The sequence below is a fragment of the Mirounga leonina genome, unplaced genomic scaffold (genome assembly GCF_011800145.1).
Source record: "Mirounga leonina isolate KUSES-001 unplaced genomic scaffold, KU_Mleo_1.0 Mir_91, whole genome shotgun sequence".
NCBI lineage: Eukaryota > Metazoa > Chordata > Mammalia > Carnivora > Phocidae > Mirounga > Mirounga leonina.
In genome coordinates, this window is record NW_023270839.1 from 34322086 (window position 1) to 34344374 (window position 22289).

General features: G+C 43.1%; 1 protein-coding gene across 1 annotated transcript in view; it reads left to right on the forward strand.

Moving 5' to 3' along the window:
• Nucleotides 1–22289, forward strand: part of FAM81A (family with sequence similarity 81 member A) — a 129751-nt gene that overhangs the window by 26256 nt on the left and 81206 nt on the right. The gene's annotated exons all lie outside the window — the stretch shown is intronic.

Here is a 22289-nt window from a genome sequence, read left to right on the forward strand (position 1 = left end):
GCCCCGCATCGAGCCCCGCATCGAGCCCCGCATCGAGCCCCGCATCGGGCTCCCCGCTCAGCGGGAGGCCTGCCTCTCCCTCTTCCACTCCCCCTGCTTGTGTTCCTCTCTCACTGTGTCTCTCTCTGTCAAATAAATAAATAAAATCTTTAAAAAAAACCCAAAACCTAGGAGTGAGGGGCCCCTGGCTGGCTCAGTTGGTAGAGCAGGCAACTCTTGATCTCAGTGTTGGGAGTTCAAGCCCCACCTTAAGGGGGGGTGGGCAATACTGCATTTAAACTCAAGCAACAGGTATTTCTTGAGTGTGGATGTTACACTTCATTTTATTTTACAATGATATTTTACAGCATATTCATACAAATATTTATATTCAATTCATACATATTCATTTTGCTTTTGACAGTTATGTGAATTATATTAGCTTTACAGTTACTTTATTCTTGGGTTTTGCTGAATGAATGAACTCAGATCTCAGTCCACCCAGGTCAGGGAGGAGTGTGGACAGAGCACAGGCTGAGATTTGCTTTGGGCACAGTCGCTGGGACTGCAGGGAGGTTCTTTCCATGTGAGGCTGTGGGGTGCCCAGAGCTGGACTCCAAGAACTGGAAGGAGAAACAGGATGGACCTCGATTCACAACAGCAACAAAGTGTCACGTGTGCATCTTCCAGCAGAGACCAGTGGGGTTCCCACCAAAAAAAGTATGCAAACAATTCAGCTGGGAGCACAACCGCAGAAGGAGATTACTCAGAGTATTAATTAGAGTTTCTACAGCTGTCCTCAAACTCAACAGACTCAACACAACTGCACCACTTCGGAGGAGGACTTCAACTACGCCATGTTGGCCTCACGAGGTACTAATTGATGGGCGTTCTTTCCTGCTTACCTTTTTTTTAAAAAGTAGCTCCAGGCCCAACGTGGGGCTTGAACTCACGATCCCAAGATCAAGCAGCTCAGGCTCCACTGCCTCAGCCAGCCAGGAGCCCTTTCTAGCTTCTCTCTTAACTCAGGCAAAAGACCCCTCAGGCAAAGCATCCCTTGAGGGGAACCAAAACTACCCCCTCGAGCCGATAGGACTGCCCTGAGCCAGCCTGTGATTGACCCCGAGATGAGGCTCCACCTGACCTGTACTGCCCACTGCACGTACCCACCAGCCTCTGTCCCACTCTCTCCTTACATAAGCCTGCAAGTGTCTTCGGAACTTTGAAGGTCTTCGAGATGCTAGTCCGCTGTCCTCCTGGTGCTGGCCTCGGTGAAATAAATTCCTTTCTGGTTTCGCCACCGCTCATCTCTCTGCCTCTGGATTTTGTCGCATCTGCTTGGGACCCCCGGAGCCAGGTGCTCTTGTGCTACAATTTTGCCTTCAGCACAGGGGACAGACACGGTGGAGCTCAAGTTGCTCCCCTCTATCCCTCACAGAGGGGAGATCACCTCCCCCCCACCAGAGGAATACAGTGCTTTGTGTTTTTCCTAGGTGAAAGGGAAGCTGTTTCTTCCAGTCTGAATTCAGGTTCCCATCCCTGAGGCTGGTTCCCAGAACAATCAAGAGACAGTTCCAAAGACACAGTGTTAAGGGCTACCCTTCCCTGAACTTTCTCTGCTGCCACCTGCCCCACAGTGGCCCGGCAGGGGGGTCTCTGGGCATCCAAGGGGTGCCCTCAGCAGAATCACCTGGGGCCTTTCTGTACTTTCCTCTGTTGGCATTAAAATTAGCCTTGAACCTGTTGATAAGGTCCTTCCCTGAGCCCTTTGCAGAGAGAAAAACCAATCAAAAATTTAAAAGTGAGAAAAACCAACTAAACACGCTTACCCTGTGTTTAAACCATATTACCTTGGGTCAGGTCAGACTCAAACCAAGAGAGAGCAACCGGAAAGAGTGTCACACCCACAGCTCTCCAGGGAGAAACAGCCCGCCTCCCAGGGCCACTCAGGGGAAGCACCGGGGTCAGTCACGAGGCAGAGAGAGAAAGGGGAACGTAGGCAGGCACCTTGTTGTGGTTTCCGCCGGAAGGGACAGGTGAGGTAGGCTAAGAAGTTTAGGATTAGTTAATTTGGATAATGTCAGGTGGCCCGGGGCATAGGGGTTGTCCCTCCTTGTCTGGCCCTTGGCCCTGGGGTGATGAAGGAGGCTAGACAGTGGGTCGGGAGTGTGAGAATCCAGTAAGGGAGGTGGTTGGGGTGTGGACATAATTGTCTGTTCAAGAAGGGGAACCGACTGGCCTCTAGCCAGGCGCTCAAAACTGAGTCAAGATGGCATTTTAAAGACCTCTGTTACAACTCGTGAACCTGGGAATGAATAGGTCATTTCTTAGGGGGCATAAATGTGGGAACAGATAAAAGTCTCTCCACTGAAGCCTAAATTGGCAGAGTTCTAAGCCATTGCTAGCTGTCCTTTATTTGCATGCAAGAGTTCCTGCTGAAGGGGCACCTGGGTGGCTCAGTCGGTTAAGCATCTGCCTTCAGCTTAGCTCATAATCCCAGGGTCCTGGGATTGAGTCCCTGCTCAGCGGGGAGCCTGCTTCTCCCTCTCCCTCTGCTGCTCTCCATGCTTATGTGCACTCTCCCTCTCTCTCTCTCTCTCTCTCTCTCAAAAGAATAAAATCTTAAAAAAAAAAAAATTGTTCTGTTTAAGCCATCGGTAGGCGGTTATCTCCATTCACCAAGAAATGGCCTGCAAACAACTTCTTTCCAGGTGTTTCTATTACAGAGAGAAGGGAGAGATGGGGGTCAACACTTGTAAGGCTCTGACAGGTAGAAAAATGGCTTTCCCAAAGATGTCCATCCTGACCCTGGACCTTGTGACTGTGTTACCTCACATGGCAAAGGGGGGTCACAGGTGCAGATGCAATTAAGTTTGCCAAACAGGTGATCATGAGAGGGGGCCCATCTAATCACAGGAGTCCTTAGAGGTGGCAGAGGAAGGCAGAGAGGATCAGAGAGATGCCATCTGAATAGGACTTGACCCACTGTTGCTGGCTTTGCAGAGGGAGGAAGGCGCCACATGCCCCAGACTGCAGGCAGTCTCTAAAAGCTGGAGAAGAAAAGGAAAAGGAGCCTTTTCTGGGGCCTCCAAAGAGAAACACAGTCCTGCCAACACCTTCCTTTTTGCCCCGTGAGACCAATATTGGACCCCTGAACCACAGAACTGTAAGGTAATAAAATTGTGCCATTATAAGCCACCAAATTCATGGTGCTTGCTTTATGGCAGCAGTAGTAATAGTTGGAGAGACGGAGGAGTGTTTAGCTGTCCTGGAGTGGCAGCTTGTCCCCATCAGAACCTCTCTCGTATCTCTTGTACTAAACACATTCAATGCCAAAGATTTGGGGTTTTTTTTTAAAGTTTATTTATTTGAGAAAAAGAGAGAGAGGGGGAGTGCGTGAGCGCAAGTGGGGAGAGGGGAAAAGGGAGAGGGAGAAAGAATCTCAAGCAGACTCCCTGCTGAGTGCAGAGTCCAACACGAGGCTCGATCCCGCAACCCTGAGATCTTGACCTGAGCAGGAATCAAGAGTCAGACTCCTAACCGACTGAGCCCCCAGGCACCCCCCAAAGATTTGTCTTTAAGCAGAAATGGATTTACAAAGGGACATTCAGAAGCTTATAGAATCTGGGAGGCCCACAGACCAGGCTCTGGAGCACGCAGCCAGGAACACTGCCCGGCTATACCATGGGGCTGCTTTTCTGAGACATTAAAAAAAAAAACACACTACTTATTTACTTTGAAAAAGAGAGGAAAAGGAAAAACAGCAATAATGTGTGCTTTAAGAAGCAGGCCGCAGGGGCTCAGTTCTACTGGGGATGGTCTGGGAAATAGTACAAGCTCCGCAGTTGTCTCACCAGAGGATGGGGGACTGGGGCTCTTTTTCCCAATGCTTCCTGTCCCCTTAGATTGAGGCTTATTCCTGAGGGAGTCAACTGCCTCAGTTCCATGTTGTGCCTAGGCGACAGGGTGTAGCAAATTCCTTTGTGCCACACAAAGCCCTCTGGCTGGGAAGCAGAGAGACACATCATTTGAGGTGTAAAGTCTTCAGCATGGCAGAATCTGTGACCCACAGCTGTGGGCAGACTCAAACCTGAGCCGAGGGGATGTGGCATGGGGCATCTACGTCATCTGCTACAATCCCTTCTAGGACTTACAGCCAGCATCTTGCCACCCCTGGCCATCCCTCTCTCTCTCTCTCTCTCCATACACCCGTATACACAACAAATACATAGCACATATCATGTGCAGGACACTGCATCTGTTAAGTCCTTGAGTCTTCATGATGACCCTGCTGGGTACATTTCAAATAGCTGTAGTGCTTAGAAGATATTGGAATCATTCCAAAGTGTGTTGGAACAGTTGAATTTTACAATATTATTGTGCCAGCAATCATATCTTTTCCAACTATTTGCACATCTGGTGAAAAATTTTAGATAACAACTTTAAAATGTACATGTGGGTGTGTAGTTTTCCAAAATTCTTTCTGCAGGTAAGCAGCTAAAGAGTTTGGAAACCACTGTCCTAGACTTCTGCAGATGTGTCTCTCCCAGGTGATGTGCTCAGAATCATTCAAGAGACTGATGAGGGGTGGGGGAGTGTGTGATGAAGCCGGGGATCTTCCATCGTTACCCGGTAAGAATCCTGGGAAACAACTTAAAGGAAAATCAAAAGGAGAGACTCTATAGATAGAAAATGAGTTCAGCTCGCTGAAGGTCCAGATGGATGGGTGCTGAATAACCAGGCTGTGCTCTCCAGCATCCCGATTTGCTCCTTCCCAGAGTCTGGGGATGCTGAGTCAGTGGCTTGAATACCATCCCAACCTGTCATCTCCCCTTTTATATTAACTTGATTTTCTTCATGTTGCCTTCTCAAGCTCTAAGTGTTAAACTTACTCTATGATTAATATAGCCATGTAAAAAAAAAAAAAGACAAAATGTTCATTCTATTTTACCAGGAATGCATCAAGCAAGCGGACACTTTTTTCCTCATCTAGGGAACCAACTGAACGTCATAGCTGACAGACTAGCTGCAGAGGTGAAGCAATGAACAGTGGCAGCAGGCAATCTATCGTATGGAGAAAAGAGATGCCTTGGACGTAATTTATCTGAACTGATTTTTACAACCCATCAAAATCATTAGCTGTGACCCTACCTTTCCCCTTTCAGAAAACGATACTCTCAAATTTTCAGCGGTAAGCAGGTTGGTTTTATGATCTTTCTGGAGTCTCTTCTAATGGTGAGTTACGAAAGCTTAGAAGAGCTTAGGGGATGTTGGAATTATTTCAACCAAAGTTGCAAAAGTGCTTGTCAAGGCTGGTACAATGTTCACTTCTGTTCATGTACTCACCTCCAAATGTTGTTCATGTGAATACTAGGCATGGTAGGAAAACCCTTATTGGACAATTTTTCTTGCTCTGATTCCTTTTTCAAACCTGGTAACATAGGAGTAAGAGGTTGGTCTTTGAAACCAGTCAGGCATGAGTTTAGAGGCTCCATCACTTATTAGCTGTGAAGCCAGGCTCATGCACAGTGGGGGTGATGTTTCCTTCTCACAGGACTGCTGTGAGGAACCAACAAGGCCATGTGAGCAAAGAACAGAACAAGGCCACGTGTTCCCGAACACTGGCATGTACAATAGATGGTGGCCAGGATTACTGTGATTATCATTATCCTTTTGATCTGAAATTTGGTTTTGGAATAGACTGTAGGGAGAATCTTATGCAGAAGACTGATACAAATCTTTCGTGTTTGTTTGTTTGTTTGTTTGTTTTTAGATTTATTTGAGAGAGAGAGAGAGTGCTTGTGAGTTGGGGGAGAGACAGAGGGAGAGAGAGAATCCCAAGCAGACTCCCGGCTGAGGTGGAGCCCAACGCGGGGCTTGATCCCAGGACCCTGAGATCATGACCTGAGCTGAAACCAAGAGACGGCCCCTTAACCAACCAAGTCACCCATGGTTTTACCTTCACTTGTAAAATTGGAAGCTGATACTCTGATTTTTAAATCAGTGAAATCCTTTTCATCAGTTTGATTAACTCTTCAGATGATCAAACCTTTACAGACACCATCTTATTTCATTCTCTTACAAATCTGTCAGTCAACCAGAGCAAATACTATTATTCCTCTTCCCTTTTAGGGAAGTGGACAGTAAGATTAAGAGATATTAAGTGATTCTCACCTTTATGCCCTTGCTCTCCCTTTTATCTTTCTAGGAACTGCCCCTAATCCCTTTTCCATGTGTTGAAATACCACACATTCACCAGGGCCCATTTTAAGCTTTCCTCTCCTCTTTTCAGAGAAAAAGAACTCATTCTTTTCTGACCTTCTATAGCACTCAAAGTTTCAACCATATAATTTACCAGTTTATTACTGTGTCTTTCATTTCTTCCCAGTGACTTCCTGTTTGTTTGTTTTTTCGTTTTTTTTTTTTTTTAAGATTTTATTTATTTATTTGAGACAGAGAGAATGAGAGAGAGAGAGCACATGAGAGGGGGGAGGGTCAGAGGGAGAAGCAGGCTCCCCGCCGAGCAGGGAGCCCGATGCGGGACTCGATCCAGGGACTCGATCCAGGGACTCCAGGATCATGACCTGAGCCGAAGGCAGTTGCTTAACCAACTGAGCCACCCAGGCGCCCCATGTTTGTTTGTTTTTTAAACTCTGCCCAGTAAGACAAGAAACCTCTCACGGCCAGGGATCATGCAACTTCAATATATTTTGGGTCTCACTACCCAGACCCCTTTTCTCTTCACACTCCGCAGGGCAGAGCCAGACTCGGAGCTAGTGCCGGGTGTATGCTTGATTGATTCACAGAGAGTTTACCTAGAATGATGGCCTAGAAAATCCATTGCAGGATAAAATTGGAGACTCACTCCTTAGGGACTGCCATCTAAGAAGGAGGACAAAAATGTTCCTGCTGAGAAATTGAAATGCAAAAAGCAGGGGCGCCTGGGTGGCTCAGTCATTAAGCATCTGCCTTCGGCTCAGGTCATCATCCCGGGGTCCTGGGATCGAGCCCCCACATTGAGCCCTCACATCGGGCTCCCTGGTCGGTGAGAAGCCTGCTTCTCCCTCTCCTGCTCCTCCTGCTTGTGTTCCCTCTCTCGCTGTCTCTCTCTCTCTGTCAAATAAATAAAATCTTTAAAAAAAAAAAAAAAGAAATGCAAAAAGCAAATATAAGCCCTTTGCCTCTCTGCAGCTTCTAATGCTGATTCTGGCAATCCCCGTCATAGCCCTGTAAGTTTATATGACCAGGACATGCCTTTAGTCACAGAGTCACAGTGTTGGCTAGTCATTGCCACTGTGACCATGTGTAGGTGGGGACATCCTTCTGTGGCTTTATGGTGCTCTGCTCTCCTTCCTGCAGTGATGAGAATTCACTTCATATTGTCTAAAAAAAATTAAACAACTCTTAACTGAGGGAAGCTAAATAGCAACTGATATTTTTGGAGGCTCTCTTGAATTAGGACAGCTGAGTTTAATGGAAAAATAAACATGTTTCGTACTGAATATCTGTTGCATATGTTGCAAACTGAGTACCAGCCTAGAGAGAATTTTCCCTTTTGTTTCTTCCTTTTAATCATATTTCTTCCTGGTTGTTTATATGATTTATTTTATAACCAAATAGATATTCCTTATAAATTCCAAATGGCAAGGCATTCCTGGGATTCTTTTAGAACACAAAATTCCAGATTTTTTCCGATGATTCCAATGCTGAGGGTTTCTATCTCCTGAGCCACTCTTTCTTATCCAGTGAAGAACACAAGGAAGGCTCTTTGCCAGGTTCTGGTGCGGTCATGTTCTCTAGGTGAATGCTTCTTTTTCTTTAATATGCATACAGATCTACTAAGGATCTTGTTAAAAGGCAGATTCTGTTTCATGGATCTGCTGCCGGACCTGTGAATATGCATTTTAACACAGAAGTGGTGCCGGGGTCCTGGTCCACAGACCGCACTTTGGGTAGCAGTGTTCTAGGGAGAACTGGGGATCAGTGAATGGCAGGTCCCTGAGAGCTTGGCCAAAGTTATTGTGTGGGAGCAGATGTGGTCCCCATCACTGGAGGTCAGAAACGTCCTTAAGTCCTAGACAGCCCAGCTTTTTTTTTTTTTTTTAAAGATTTTCATTTATTTTTTGACAGAGAGAGGCAACACAAGCAGGGGGAGTAGGAGAGGGAGAAGCAGCCCTCCCGCTGAGCAGAGAGCCCAATGTGGGCTCCATCCCAGGACCCTGGGATCATGACCTGAGCTGAAGGCAGACGCTAAACGACTGAGCCACCCAGGTGCCTGACAGCCCAGCTTTAAAACAAGACAAACTGGGGGACACCTGGATTTCTGAAGGAAAATGGGTAGCTGCTTCTTAGGGGCGTAGTAGGAAACCCCTCCTGGCTGGGAGCTCTACCTGGTACTGCATCCAACTTTCCCCGTTTGCTTACCTCACGGGATCCTCTCCTGAATTGTTGCTCTTTTGTCTAAAACATCAATCTAAATCCTTGCTTGTAAATGTGCCCTCCTTGGTCTTTGACGCTTGGCTGTATCTTATATTGATTGTTGGCCTATACCTGGAGCTTTTGGTCCTGCCTGGGAAAAAGTATTGACATCTTTAAGCTCTTTCTCTGGGGAAAGAGTGTCTAAACCAGCAAGCCCTGTCTGTCTGTCTGTCTGTCTATCTATCTATCTATCTATCTGTCATCTATCTATCTATCTATCTATCTATCTATCTATCTACCTACCTACCTACCTACCTACCTACCTACCTATCTCTGCTTTAACTTCATGTTCGGGCCGGGAAAGGAAAAGAAAGCTTATTGTGGCCATATCTTCATAAACAAATTAAGGTAGAGGCACATAGTATGTGTTCAATGTATACTTTTTTTTTTAAAGGTAAAATTCAAGTAAAATTAAAATTAACCATTGAAAAGTGTACACCTTAGTGGGATTTAGGACATACACACTGTTGTGCAACTACCACCTCTACCTAGTTTCATAAAATATTTAATGCATACCTTTTTTTATTAACATATAATGTATTATTTGTCTTGGAATGCATACCTTTTGAAAGCTGTGTGAGAGCAAAGATTATGTGCCTAATTTAAGACATTTCTGTCACTTCTTGAGTTCACTAGGCAATTTACTGACTCTTACAATTGTAAATGTTTTAACTATATGAATATCTTTTCGCTTTGTTTTTTGATTTGCTATTATTCAGTAGTGATAATATCAGCTATTACTTATGGAACGCCTACTATGTGCTGGACACTTCAAATATATTATCTTCTTTAAGACTCATAACCTAATGAAAAAGGTATTATCAACTTTTGATAGAAAAGACTCCTGAAGCTCAGAGACTTTAATTCACTTGCCCGAGGCCACACAGGTATCAAGTGGCAGAGCTGAGGCTTTTCCAAGCCAGTCTGACTCTAGGACTTGATCTTTTAGTCACAACAAAATAATATCTCATGTGAACACACTCTTATTATTTGTGACAAGTATGAATTATGGAGATAGTTAAACTTTCAGCAAGCATAAAATTGGATACATGCAGACTGAAGATTAAATACTTTGAAACAAGGATTGAGAAGAAGCTAACCAAACAGCAGAAATCTTCACAAAACTGTTCAAATTTAAGGAGTGGTTTTTTTTTTTTTTAAGATTTTATTTATTCATTTGAAAGAGAGAGAGACAGACAGAGCACAAGCAGGAGAGGCAGAAGCAGACTCCCCATTGAGCTGGGAGCCTGATGCGGGACTCGATCCCAGGACCTGGAGATCATGACCTGAGCCAAAGGCAGATGCTTAACTGACTGAGCCACCCAGGCGCCCCAGAATTAAGTTTTTGCTGGAAATTTTTTCATATAATTTCAGGGACTTGTATTTATTCACCTATTAAGATTTTAAAATCATGATTTATAACTATTACTTCCTTTCTCTTGCATCACTGGTTTCTCTCCCTTTACTGAATCACTACCATCAGAAAGGAAACCTGCTTCGATGTCTTATTTTAAAAACAAAACAACAACAACAAAAAACTAAAAACCTCCACTGACCCCATCTCATGACTTCTTACTACTTTTTTTTTTTTTTTTTTGGCTACCGTTTTTCTGCTTCCCTTTGCTGCACAACTCCTGGAAAGCACTGTCTACTATCACTGCTTCTTGTATTCATCTCCCATCTTTTCCTCAACCTGCTCCGATAGAGAGTCTGTCCCCAGCACTCCGCTGAAAACAGCCCTCATTGAAGGTCACCAGTGGCTTCCATGTTGCCAAATCCATCACTCTCCTTTTGCACCTTAACTTCTGAAACTTTTCAGCAGCCTTTGACCCAGGTGTCCCCTGGGTCAACACCCTCCTTGAAACTCTTCTTTTGCCTTTGGTGTCACCAGACTTTCTTGGGCCTCTGCCAACTACACCGGCTCCTTCTTCTCAATCTTCTTTCCCGGTTCTTGGTTCTTGATTCTGGGCATCTGGTTCCTCCTGCTCTGTTCCAGGGCTTGGTTCCAGGACCCACACAATTCCCCATCTGTATGTCTTCCCTAGATGATCTCATCCATTCCCGTGGCTTTAAGTACCTTCTATATGCTAATCAAATGATATCAAACTCTCCCCCAAACTTCAGACTCATACTTCCAGCTACCACCTTGATATTTCTTCTTAGAAATTTAATAGGCACCCCATACTTAATATGTCTGAAACTGAGCTCCTGATTTCTGCGCCTAAACCTGCTCCTCCCACAGAGTTCTTCATTTCATAAATGGCGTCATAATTTACCCAGTGGCTCAGATTAAAAACAACAATGACAACAACCTTGATTCCTCTTTTCTCCATCTCTAACTAATTCATGACAAATTGGCTTAACTCTGCCTTTACATTATATCCAACATCAGTCCACCACCGTTGGTCTCCATCTCCCCTACAACCATTTTTTTTTTTTAAGATTTTGTTTTTATTTATTTGACAGGGAGAGATAAACAGCGAGAGAGAGAACACAAGCAGGGGGAGGGGGAGAGGGAGAAGCAGGCTTCCCACTGAGCAGGGAGCCCGATGCGGGGCTCGATCCCAGGACCCTGGGATCATGACCTGAGCCGAAGGCAGATGCTTAACGACTGAGCCACCCAGGCGCCACCTCCCCTACAACCATTGTAATCCAAGCCATCATCATACCTTGCTGCTATAAAAACCTTGAAACCAGTTTCTCTGCTTTCTCTTGTGCCCTTGTATAATTCATTCTCAAAACAGCCAGCAGGGGAAATTAGATCAGGTTACTCCTCTACTTAACACTGCCCTTTGGTTCTCATCTCAAATAAAACCAAAGCTCCTGCACACACTGCCTTCTGAATTCATCTACTACTCTGCTCCTTTCCTCTCTAAGCTTGGACCACACCAGCCCTCTTCCTACCCCCAAATATGCCCCATATATGCCAAGACCCTTCTTTAACTGGGTATTCCTTCTGCCTGCAATTCTCTCCTCCTAAATCTTCACATAACTGACTTTCGATGTGTCAAATACCAATTTCTTAGAGAAGTCCATGCTAACCATCCTTTCTACAGTAGCCATGCTCCATGCTGCTCACTATGGCTTTTTTTCTTTTCTCCATGATCCTCATCTCTATCTAAAATTGCTTTGCTCATGGGGCGCCTGGGTGGCTCAGTCAGTTAAGTGACCGACTCTTGGATTTGTCTCAGGTCATGATCTCAGGGTTGTGAGTTCAGCCCCTCATGGGGCTCTGTGCTCAGCGGAGAATCTGCTGGAAATTCTCTCCCTCTGCCCCTCCCCATGCTTGAGTGCATTTGCTCTCTCTCAAATAAATAATATTTAAAAAATAAAAAATAAAATTGCTTTGCTTGTGTGTTTATTATCTTCCCCATTTAAAATATAAGCTCCAAGAGGCCATACACTACACAATGACTAATGTATCCCCTTGGCCTAAAATACTGCCTAACACAGTCTACAGTTCAACAGATGAGGAAATTGAGGCTCAAAAATATTAAATGGACTTCCCCAAATCATTCAGTTAGTAAAAGAAGAGAGGAAACCAAAACTTAAACCCAAATCTTTTGATTTTGAATCCTAGAGTCCTTCTGTTACGTGATAATTCATGTAATTTATGTTCAGCAGGCAAATTATTTCTATTATCTGAGTTATGAAAAAAAAAGATCCCCTGGCTTTTTGTTGTTTATAATGCTTATAAAAAGCTAACTAAAATGATTTTTTTTCTTTTCTTTTCTCTTGCTTTAAAACATTATTATAGTTCACATGTGCATGCACATACACACACACATCATACCTTAAATGAATATTCTGTGTATCTGGAAAATGTTTTTGTATTAATAAAATAGGGTTCACCTTGACTATTTTATTTTGTTTTAAGATTTTATTTATTTGACAGAGAGAGAGAGAGAATGAGCCTGGGGGAGAGGCAGAGGGAGAGGGAGAAGCAGACTCCTTGTTGAGCAGGGACCCCAACACGGGGCTCGATCCAGGAACCCTGTGATCATGACCTAAGCAGAAGGCAGACGCCCAACCAACTGAGCCACCCAGGCGACCCTTAACTATTTTATTTTTAATGAGTTAAGGCTGATAGGAAAAGCCATATACTGATTTTTTTTTTTTTGTCAGAGAGTTATTAAAATATATTTGGAACATTTTACTATGCAGTCAATGGGTTTATGTGGGTTTTTTTGAATAAAATTTCTTTTTAAATTAGTACCTTAAGTCCCCTTAAAAAGGTTTCATAATACCTTCTCAAATGGAAGAATTATGGTTTGCTAACCACACATTTTGAATGTGCCCAAAATAGAAATACAGAAATTATGTCCTAGGAAGAAAGGCAGTAATAAGACTCTTAAATAAATAACCTGAGAACTTTTAAAATAAAAGGTACATGTATTTTTAAAATACTCTCAAGATTTTTTTCTCATAAGTCCGGATTTTCTTTTATTTCTTATTTGCATCAAATGAATACATGTACTTATTTTTTTTTTTTAAAGATTTTATTTATTTATTTGACACAGAGAGAGAGAACACAAGGGGTAGGGAGTGGCAGGCAGAGGGAAAGGGAGAAGCAGGCTCGCCACTGAGCAAGGAGCGCGAATCAGGGCTTGATCCCAGGACCCTGGGATCATGACCTAGGCCGAAGGCAGTGGCTTAACCGACTGAGCCACCCAGGCTCCCCATGTACTTAATTTATAAAGTCAAATATGCTTATATTTCTTGATCTTTCATTGTTAGATATTATTGACTTCCTACTATGGAAGATGAGGATTTAGTGTTTGTTTTGTTTGGGGGATTTAGTTTTTGTTCTTTTTTTTTTTTATTTAAACTTTTTAAAAAGATTTTATTTATTTATTTGACAGAGAGAGAGAGCACAAGCAAGGGGAACAGGGGAGGGAGAAGCAAGCTCTCCTCTGAGCAGGGTGTCCGATGGGGGACTCAATCCCAGAACCCTAGGATCATGACCTGAGCCGAAGGCAGACGCTTAACCGACTGAGCTACCCAGGCACCTGGGGATTTAGTTTTCCTAAATGCCTCAAACTATCTTCTGTCATATACACTTCTTCTCCCCCAAACTTCTCAATATAGTGACATAACAATTTTGGATTAAACTAACAGTCAATGTTTACATTATATCTAGTGTTCACAGGTGAGCCAAGTATGATCGTACAACTTTTTGGTTTTTATTCCTGGCATTAACAATTGTCTCTTTGGCCTTTGGTTTCATTCTTTTTGTGTCACCCACTAATTCATCTACAAACATTCTGACAGAGCTAGAATTCCTCACTCTGGTGAAACATATTAAGTAATCTGTTTCTCTCTCTCTTTCTTTCTCGGGCATATCCTCCCTGTGGTGCTCTACTTTTTGCTTCAGTCTACACTGGTTGCTCTTTATAAGACCTGCTGGACATCAGTCCTGTGATTCCTTTTGTCATATTCCCAAGAATTCTTTTTGCTATTATCTTGAAGGTGGATGTTTCTTTCTTTTTAGTTTACTTTGTAAAATGGTTTACATTTTTTTAGTAGAGTCCTGAGAAAGAGTGTATATAGGGTACACTTTTGGGAATTAGCATGTATGAAAATGTCTTTATTTTGCCCTCAGACGTGATGGATAGTTTAGCTGAGTGTAGAGTTTTACAATGGAAATAAGTTTCTCTCAGAATTTTTAAGGTACTGATGCTTATTTCACTGCTACTGTTGAGAAGTGTGATGTCACTCTGACTCCTGATTCTTTGTATGTGATATTCTTAGAGTCTTGAAGATTTTAGGATCCTCTCTTTATCTTTAGAGTTATGAAATTTCTTTTTTCTTTTCTTTTCTTTTTTTTGGGGGGGGAGAGAGAGAGAGAAAGAGAGAAGGGGCAGCAGGAGAGGGAGAGAATCTTAAGCAGGCTGATGCCCAGCGTAGAGCCCCATGTGGGGCTTGATCTCACAACCCTGAGATCATGACCTGAGCAGAAACCAAGAGCTGGATGCTTAACAGACTGAACCACCCAGGTGCCCCATGTGTTACGAAATTTCAACATGAGTTACTTTGGTATGGTCTTTTTTTGGTCACTCAGCCAGATAATTGCTGGTTCTAGTCAATCTAGATACTCATGTCTTTCAGTTATAAGAATTTTTTGGGGGGGGGGTGCGCCTGGGTGGCTCAGTCGTTAAGCGTCTGCCTTCGGCTCAGGTCATGATCCCAAGGGTCCTGGGATCGAGCCCCGCATCAGGCTCCCTGCTCCGCAGGAAGCCTGCTTCTCCCTCTCCCACTCCCACTGCTTCTGTTCCTTCTCTCGCTGTGTCTCTCTGTCAAATAATAAAATCTTTAAAAAAAAAAAAAGAATTTTTTTGTATAATATCTACAACTTTAGGGGGCTTACTATGGCAGTCTTATTGGTTGTCCCATCCTTCAATGTTGCTCATAAAAAATGTCTGTGTTGAGGATTTTTAAAGACTTGATAATTTCTCTTTTTAAACTGAATAAAAGAAAAGCTGATATCTCTTGTGGAGGTTTTCCGGCAGATATTATTATTTTCTCCCCCAGTAAAAAGGTAGACTCTTCCTTGAAAAAAGCAATGTCAAACTGATTATGGTAAGGTCAGATACTGGGTATACTTGGGTTTTAAACTCATTGAATTAGCAGTAATTTTGTTTTTGTCATTGAAACCTTCCCAAAAAGATCCGCTGACTGTAAAGTACTGGAATTACCAAATTCTGTCTCCATGTGTAAAATAAAATAATTGAACCAATATTAATTAGTCGTTCTAGTGACTGGATCTGAGGGAAAATAAGCCTGGAAAGGCTAAGCCCTAACTTCTGATGTAAGAGATGTGGGCACAGATACTGGTCAGGAACAGGACCACATCCACTCCTGACGCCAAGAACAGGGTAGCAGGTGAAGGAAAAGAATCATAGAGGGCAAAACCCGGGTCAGATGGTGGGACTAGGGAGGTGAAAGTCTTTCTTGTTCTGATGATGCTTCTTTGAAATCTTACTTTATAATATAGTTCATGGGAATAAATCAAACAACTGAAGGCAGGGCCCGGATAATTGTGTGGTGTTGGTAGCAGGGGCCATTGATTCACAGTCATTGCTAGCTACGTTCATCCTCAGAGATGTCCATTGTGAGGAGAATGACTTCAACTGGCAGGGGGAGGAAGGAGGATGGACCAGTGATGCGATTTCCATCTTTCCCATGGCACCAAATACAGAGGGCTCTTTCCCTTTTTATAGGCCTGGGTGGATACTTAATTTGGTTGAATCATTTAGGTGGGGCAGGAAGGAGTAAGATAAATAAGGCAGAAGACATACTGTGACAATCTCACTCATTGTTCTTAGAGACGAGAGACTTTGGAATTCATGTTAGGTGCAGCCAAAAATGATCTAGGATACTAGGATCTGTACATACATTTGACTAGGACCTTGATAACTACCTGCAAAGGAAAGAGATGGTTTTGGGGAGTGGCTGACACCAGAAGGATAATTAGAATTGTTGCAAGACAAGCAACATGAGTAATAGTGTGAGGAACGAGTCAACCAGATTAATTACCAAATTCTGTCTCCATATATTAGATAAAATATTTGAGCCAATATTTATTAGACTACCCACCACTCTTCTGATTGGGTCTTAGGAGAAAATACTAAAAATAAAATTTAAGTGACATTAGATATAACAAATAATATTAAAATAGTAACTAAAATGTTATTTGAAGTTTTTTACATGAATTGATGCCTTTGATCTCCATTAGAACCCAGTGAGGTAGGCACTACATTACCCCCATTTTACAGATGATGAAACTGTCAAGGAGTGGTTAAGTAATGTACCTAAGCACATACCAATAGTTTCCAGCAACCTCACAGCATGGAGCCTTCTAAGGAAAATAAGAATGTGTCAGATTTATGATTTATGATTCTAAGGGGGAAGAGAAGGCTATTTCCTGAGTCCATAGTGATGATAACTTAATTTCATGACTATGTGGGCCTCCAGCTCCTGATAGAAAATCCTACAACCCATTTATATTGCCTTGGGAAATCTGTTATATGGGCATGAAAATAATTGAAGTGTATCCAAATATTGGAGGGGAAACAAAGAGGATTATACTTGATATTTCTCTTTTAAGAGCAATTGCAAAAAAAAAAAAAAGCAGTTGCATGATATTAATTTTAAGTGCAGAATATGTATGTCTACTAATTAAGACTTTTGGAAAGTATAGAGCTCTATATACCTTTTGCTGGCAAACATGTGCTCATAAAGAACTTGCTTCAGTTCCATTATTTAAGAAGATGCTCAAATCCCAAATCATTTTTGGCTCTGTATGTTTTAAACTAAAGATTCTTTTATCAGATTCATTTGGAAAATTACACTAAATCTTGACTCTTTTCCTAGTACAGACCTGGGATAAAGGTGTAAGAAATGAGATAGAATGTTAAAATTAACTTACTCTTTCAAAATAATTTTTCAATATGTACTATTCATATTCTTTGATATGTGCTTTCCTTGGGGGAAGATAAAGGGAAAAGGAAAAATACTTATTTAGGTCTCACTGTGCCACACATTTTACATACTTAAGTTTGTGTTGCCTTTTCCCTCTCTAGTCTCATGTAGTCATGGAGAGGCCATCTAGCACCTGGTTAAGGTACAGGGTGGCATCTGAGATGCCCATATTCAAATTCCAGTTTCAGTACTTAATAGCTTTGGAATCTTGGACAAGCCATATAATGCCTCTAAGCCTCAGTTTTATTCATGGGCTCTTGCAGGGAAGACATGAAATGCTATAGGTAAAGCATTTAGTACAGGGCCTGACATATAAACATTGGCTATTTGTACCACCAGGCCAGGGCCAGTAAGGACAGGATTCTGTAAGGACAGGATTGATAATCCTGGGGCACCTGGGTGGTACAGTAGGTTAAGCGTCCACCTCTTGGTTTCGGCTCAGGTTGTGATCTCAGGATCGTGAGATCAAGCCCAGTTAAGCATGGAGTCGGCTTGAGACTCTCTCTCCCTCTGCCCCTTTGCCCTCAGATGTGATGGATAGTGTAGCTGAATGTAGAATTCTACAATGGAAATAAGTTTCTCTCAGAATTTTAAAGGTACTGATGCTTATTTCACATTACTGTTGAGAAGTGTGATGTCATTCTGACTCCTGATTCTTTGTATGTGATATTCTTAGAGTCTTGAAGATTTTAGGATCCTCTCTTTATCTTTAGAGTTATGAAATTTCTTTTTTCTTTTCTTTTCTTTTTTTTGAGAGGGAGAGAGAGAGAGCACTCGCTCGCTCACTCTCTGTCTCTCTCTCTCTCAAATAAATAAATCTTAAAAAAAGAAGGACAGGATTGCTAATCCTGATTTTTCCTTTGCTTAGCTTCACTGTGCTTTGGTGTAGTAATGTACACCGTAACACGTATGTTGTGCATGTTGTCACGTAGGGAGTATTGTTTCTTTCTTGTTGAACAGAAGTGAAGGTTGTCTTTTAATTTTCTTATCTGTGAGGATCGCTGTCCCATACATAACGTACTACTGAGCAGGGAAGCTGAAGCAAGAGTGTCAGCTTATGTGGGGCTTCATTGTTTGAACTGTGGTATCCTGACTAGCTACTGCAAGGTAAATAAACATGTTTGCTGAACTACACTGAGCTGAGCCGTTGTGGCATGCAACTTCCGGGGCGCCTGGGTGGCTCAGTTGGTTAAGCATCTGCCTTCTACTCAGGTCATGATCCCAGGATCCTGGGACTGGGCCCACCCCCCCAACCCCCCCAACCCCCCCAACCCCCCCAACCGCCCCCAGTCGGGCTCCCTGCTTAGCGGGGAGTCTGCTTCTCCCTCTCCCTCTGCCTCTGCCCCTCCTGCCCACCGCCTCCCCCTCCCCGCCATTCTGCTTGCTCGCACTCTCTCTCTGTCAAATAAATAAATAAAATCTTAAAAAAAAAAAATAACACTTCCTAAGTTAACACCTCTAAGAAGAATCTTCCAAAATTTTATGCCTTCTCTGCTGGTTGTACCTTAATTATAGTTACTTTTAAAAATCCTTGTGAGATTGATTTACCAAAAAATTCACAAACAAAACATCATTTTTGAGAGAATTAGCCAATACCTGAAGGGAAACTATTAGCAAAAACAAGTAAGTCAATTACAGTTTACTTAAAACATATGAAAAATCCATTATTTTTATTTTTATTTATTTAATTTTTTTTTAAAAGATTTTATTTATTTATTTGACAGAGAGAGAGACAGCGAGAGCAGGAACACAAGCAGGGGGAGTGGGAGAGGGAGAAGCAGGCTTCCCGCCGAGCAGGGAGCCCGATGCGGGGCTCGATCCCAGAACCCTGGGATCATGACCTGAGCTGAAGGCAGACGCTTAACGACTGAGCCACCCAGGAGCCCAAAAATCCATTATTTTTACATATAAAAGAGTACAAATGGGATTTCCTTAATTCTAAGATGTTACTATTATCAACAAAGAAAAGCCATAAAGAATAATATATATCATGTTAACTGATTGTTAACCTATATTTTTAGTTGGTGATTAAGAAAATAGTCCCAAGGATGCCTGGGTGGCTCAGTCGGTTAAGCGGCTGCCTTCAGCTCAGGTCATGATCCTGGAGTCCCGGGATCGAGTCCCGCATCGGGCTCCCTGCTCAGTGGGGAGTCTGCTTCTCCCTCTGACCCTCCCCTCTCTCATGCTCTCTGTCTCATTCTCTCTCTCAAATAAATAAATAAAATCTTTAAAAAAAAAAAAAAGAAAATAGGCCCAAGGTCTGAACACCACTTCTGCTCTATGTAAGATTCCTCTTATTTGATGAAACATTAAAAGAAAGGGAATGGGTGCCTGGCTGGCTCAGTTGGTAAAGTGTGCGATTCTTGATCTCTTCGAGCTCCATGTTGAGTGCAGAGATTACTTAAAAATAAAATCTTAAAGTAAAAAAAGGAAATGGAGGTGGTGGTGATGAACCTAATGGTAGAATTGATCGAGTTAGTACAAAATGATGTATTGTGTTCTACATTTCTTCATGACTGCAACAGCATATATAAAAGGCAGACTTTTTCCTCCTATCTTGAAAATGTTCACTTGGCACTAGAAACCTATTGATTGTATTTCTCGTCTTCCCTCTACTGCCAACTACTCTAAAAAGTGACCCACACCTGCTCTCGAATTTCTTCAGCAGTCCACCTTTTTTTTTTTTTTTTTAAAGATTTTATTTATTTATTTGACAGAGAGACACAGCGAGAGAGGGAACACAGGCAGGGGGAGTGGGAGAGGGAGAAGCAGGCTTCCTGCCGAGCAGGGAGCCCGATGTGGGACTCGATCCCAGGACCCTGGGATTATGACCTGAGCCGAAGGCAGACGCTTAGCAACTGAGCCACCCAGACGCCCCGAGTCCATCTTTTCTTAACCCACAGCAATCTCATAAGGAAAAATAATTGTGGAGGTCACTGGTGACTTTCCATTCACTAAATTTCCTTGGCTTTCTGTAGGACTTGTCGCCTTAAACTTTTCCACATGCAGCTTCTCTGACATTGTTCCTATCCCTCCTCTGGTTTTTCCTCATTGTTTGCTTTGTGGGAACCATCTTCCTCTTTCTGGTCCCTACATAGGACTATTCCTTGCAGGTCAATCCTTGGACACCTTTTTTATTAGTGAAGAACTGTGTGACACCATGTGACACACCTCACAATGGATCTTGACACGTCACTGAATTTCAAGCCTCGGTTGAGAATTGCTGACTCTGAGATAAATGCTAACTCTTTCTCTGTCCTGCGGGGCTCACCACATTATTGGCCTAACTGAATTCTAGCCTTTTCACAAATACCAGTTTTGACCCATACAAGCCTTTGACCTTTACCTAGGTGTGCATGTCCGCTGGCCTCAATGATGCCCTGTGCATCATATATATTCATGATTAGTGGTGGTGTTGAGACACAGGTAGGACCAGAATTCGGCTGTGCAATAAATCACTAAAAAAAAAAAAAAAAAAAAAAAATCTCTATAATGTCTAATCACAATATACTACACAACCTTTTTGTATTTAATGACTGGTTGCTGAAGAGTATGACAGTCATAAACTTTATAAAATTGTTCTCTGTGATGAAACTATTGTTGGTAATCTTTGCCAGTATAAAGTGATTGATAAATCATGGTTTTTTAATGAAAGTAAAGCAAAAAAATCCATTTCCTGTAATGAGCCATGATCAATGATTCTGGATAGATAGTTCTTTGAAATGTAGCCTGCTGGGGCACCTGGGTGGCTTAGTCGGTTAAGCATTTGCCTTCTGCTCAGGTCATGATCCCAGGGTCCTGGGATCCAGCCCCACATCAGGCTACTTGCCCCTCTCCCTTTGCCCCTCCCCATGGCTCCTGTGCGCTCTCTCTCTCTCTGCTCTTAAAAAAAGAAAAAAAAAGAAAAAGTAAAACAAGTCGGACACCTAACTGATTGCACTACCCAGGTGCCCCTGGTATGATTTTTAAGAAGGAAATTAAAGTCAGGCTAAATAGAAGGGTATATATATGTGGCCAGAGCCCTTCCCCTTCCAGCCCCTCCCCTTCTTTACCCTTGAGAGTGAGGGAGTCTTGCAGCAAAAGAGCATCAAAATTATGCTTTGTAGATCAGCAGAAGCAGCTGCAGGGAGTTTTTTCCTGGTTCATAGGTGCTCTACTCTGAGGAATATAAGGGTCCACTGTCCACCTCCTAGGAAGCGGTGGGTGTCCTGAGGCTCTGATTCAAGGAGTGGCAGGATAGAGCTGGAACCAAGGAAGAGAGTGGAATAGTAAGCAGAAAGCGGAAGTGAGACGGAGAGAACTTTCATGTGCCCATCTGAGATGCATGCCTTACACACTGGAGGGCAACTCAATGAGGACAAGCAAGAAACATTTTGAACCTTTCTCAGGACTCTTGATGGTGGGTTCCGGGTTTGAATGGGCACTCTCCAGTAACACCTGTACATCCTTCCCGACATAGTGACAAGTTACATATGAAAGTCACTGGGAAACTGAGTGATACTGGTATCACTATGACAAGATTCAATTCGATATATATTTACTGAATGCATACCATGTGCCAGGCAGTGGGAACCTAAGGAAGGAAAGGAAACAATAATCATTGAGCCTTTGCAGCCATAAAGGGATGCTGTTAGTCAGATCTCCATATCATAGATCTCAAGGCCATGTACTCCTATTACAAAGGCAGTTTCCCATATGTCTGTGATTGTTTCATTACTGCGTGTCAGGCTGTAAGCTCTATGAGAGCAGACAGCTGTCTTTTTCTTCTTCACCACTGTGTCTTAGAGCTAAGCATAGATTCTAGTATTGGACAGCCATCCAATACTGTTGATTGAATGAGTGCTACCATGTATTACCCCTTTGTGTGTGTATGTGTGTGTGTGTGCGGGGGGTATTATCCCGTTTTCTAAGTGTGGAAATAGCCACAAAATACAAGACCACACAGAAGGGAGGATTCCAAACTGATGCAGGGAGGATTCCAAAACAGCTCAGGCTGACTCCACAACCCAGGGTCTTTCTACCACGTCGTGCTCCCTTCCCGGGGTTGGAGGGGCTTAGACTGGTGGGAGAGACAGACAGGAATGCCTGTACCGGGTAAATACTAGCGACACGAAAGAGATACGAACTGGAGGCGGTGCGGCGGGGAACGGTGGGGGTCCCCAACTCTGTTTAAATCCCGCCCACCCAGAGGAAGCAAAATTGAGTGGATCGGCTTGTGCATCCTGCTCAGAATCCAAATTGAGAGGAAGGTGGAAAGAGTTAGGACGCCCTGGGAGAGGAATGAGGGAGAAGGGAGGAGGAAGGGATGTCAAGAACAGGGGTGGCAGCAGTTCCTTCTTGCGTCGTGTCTG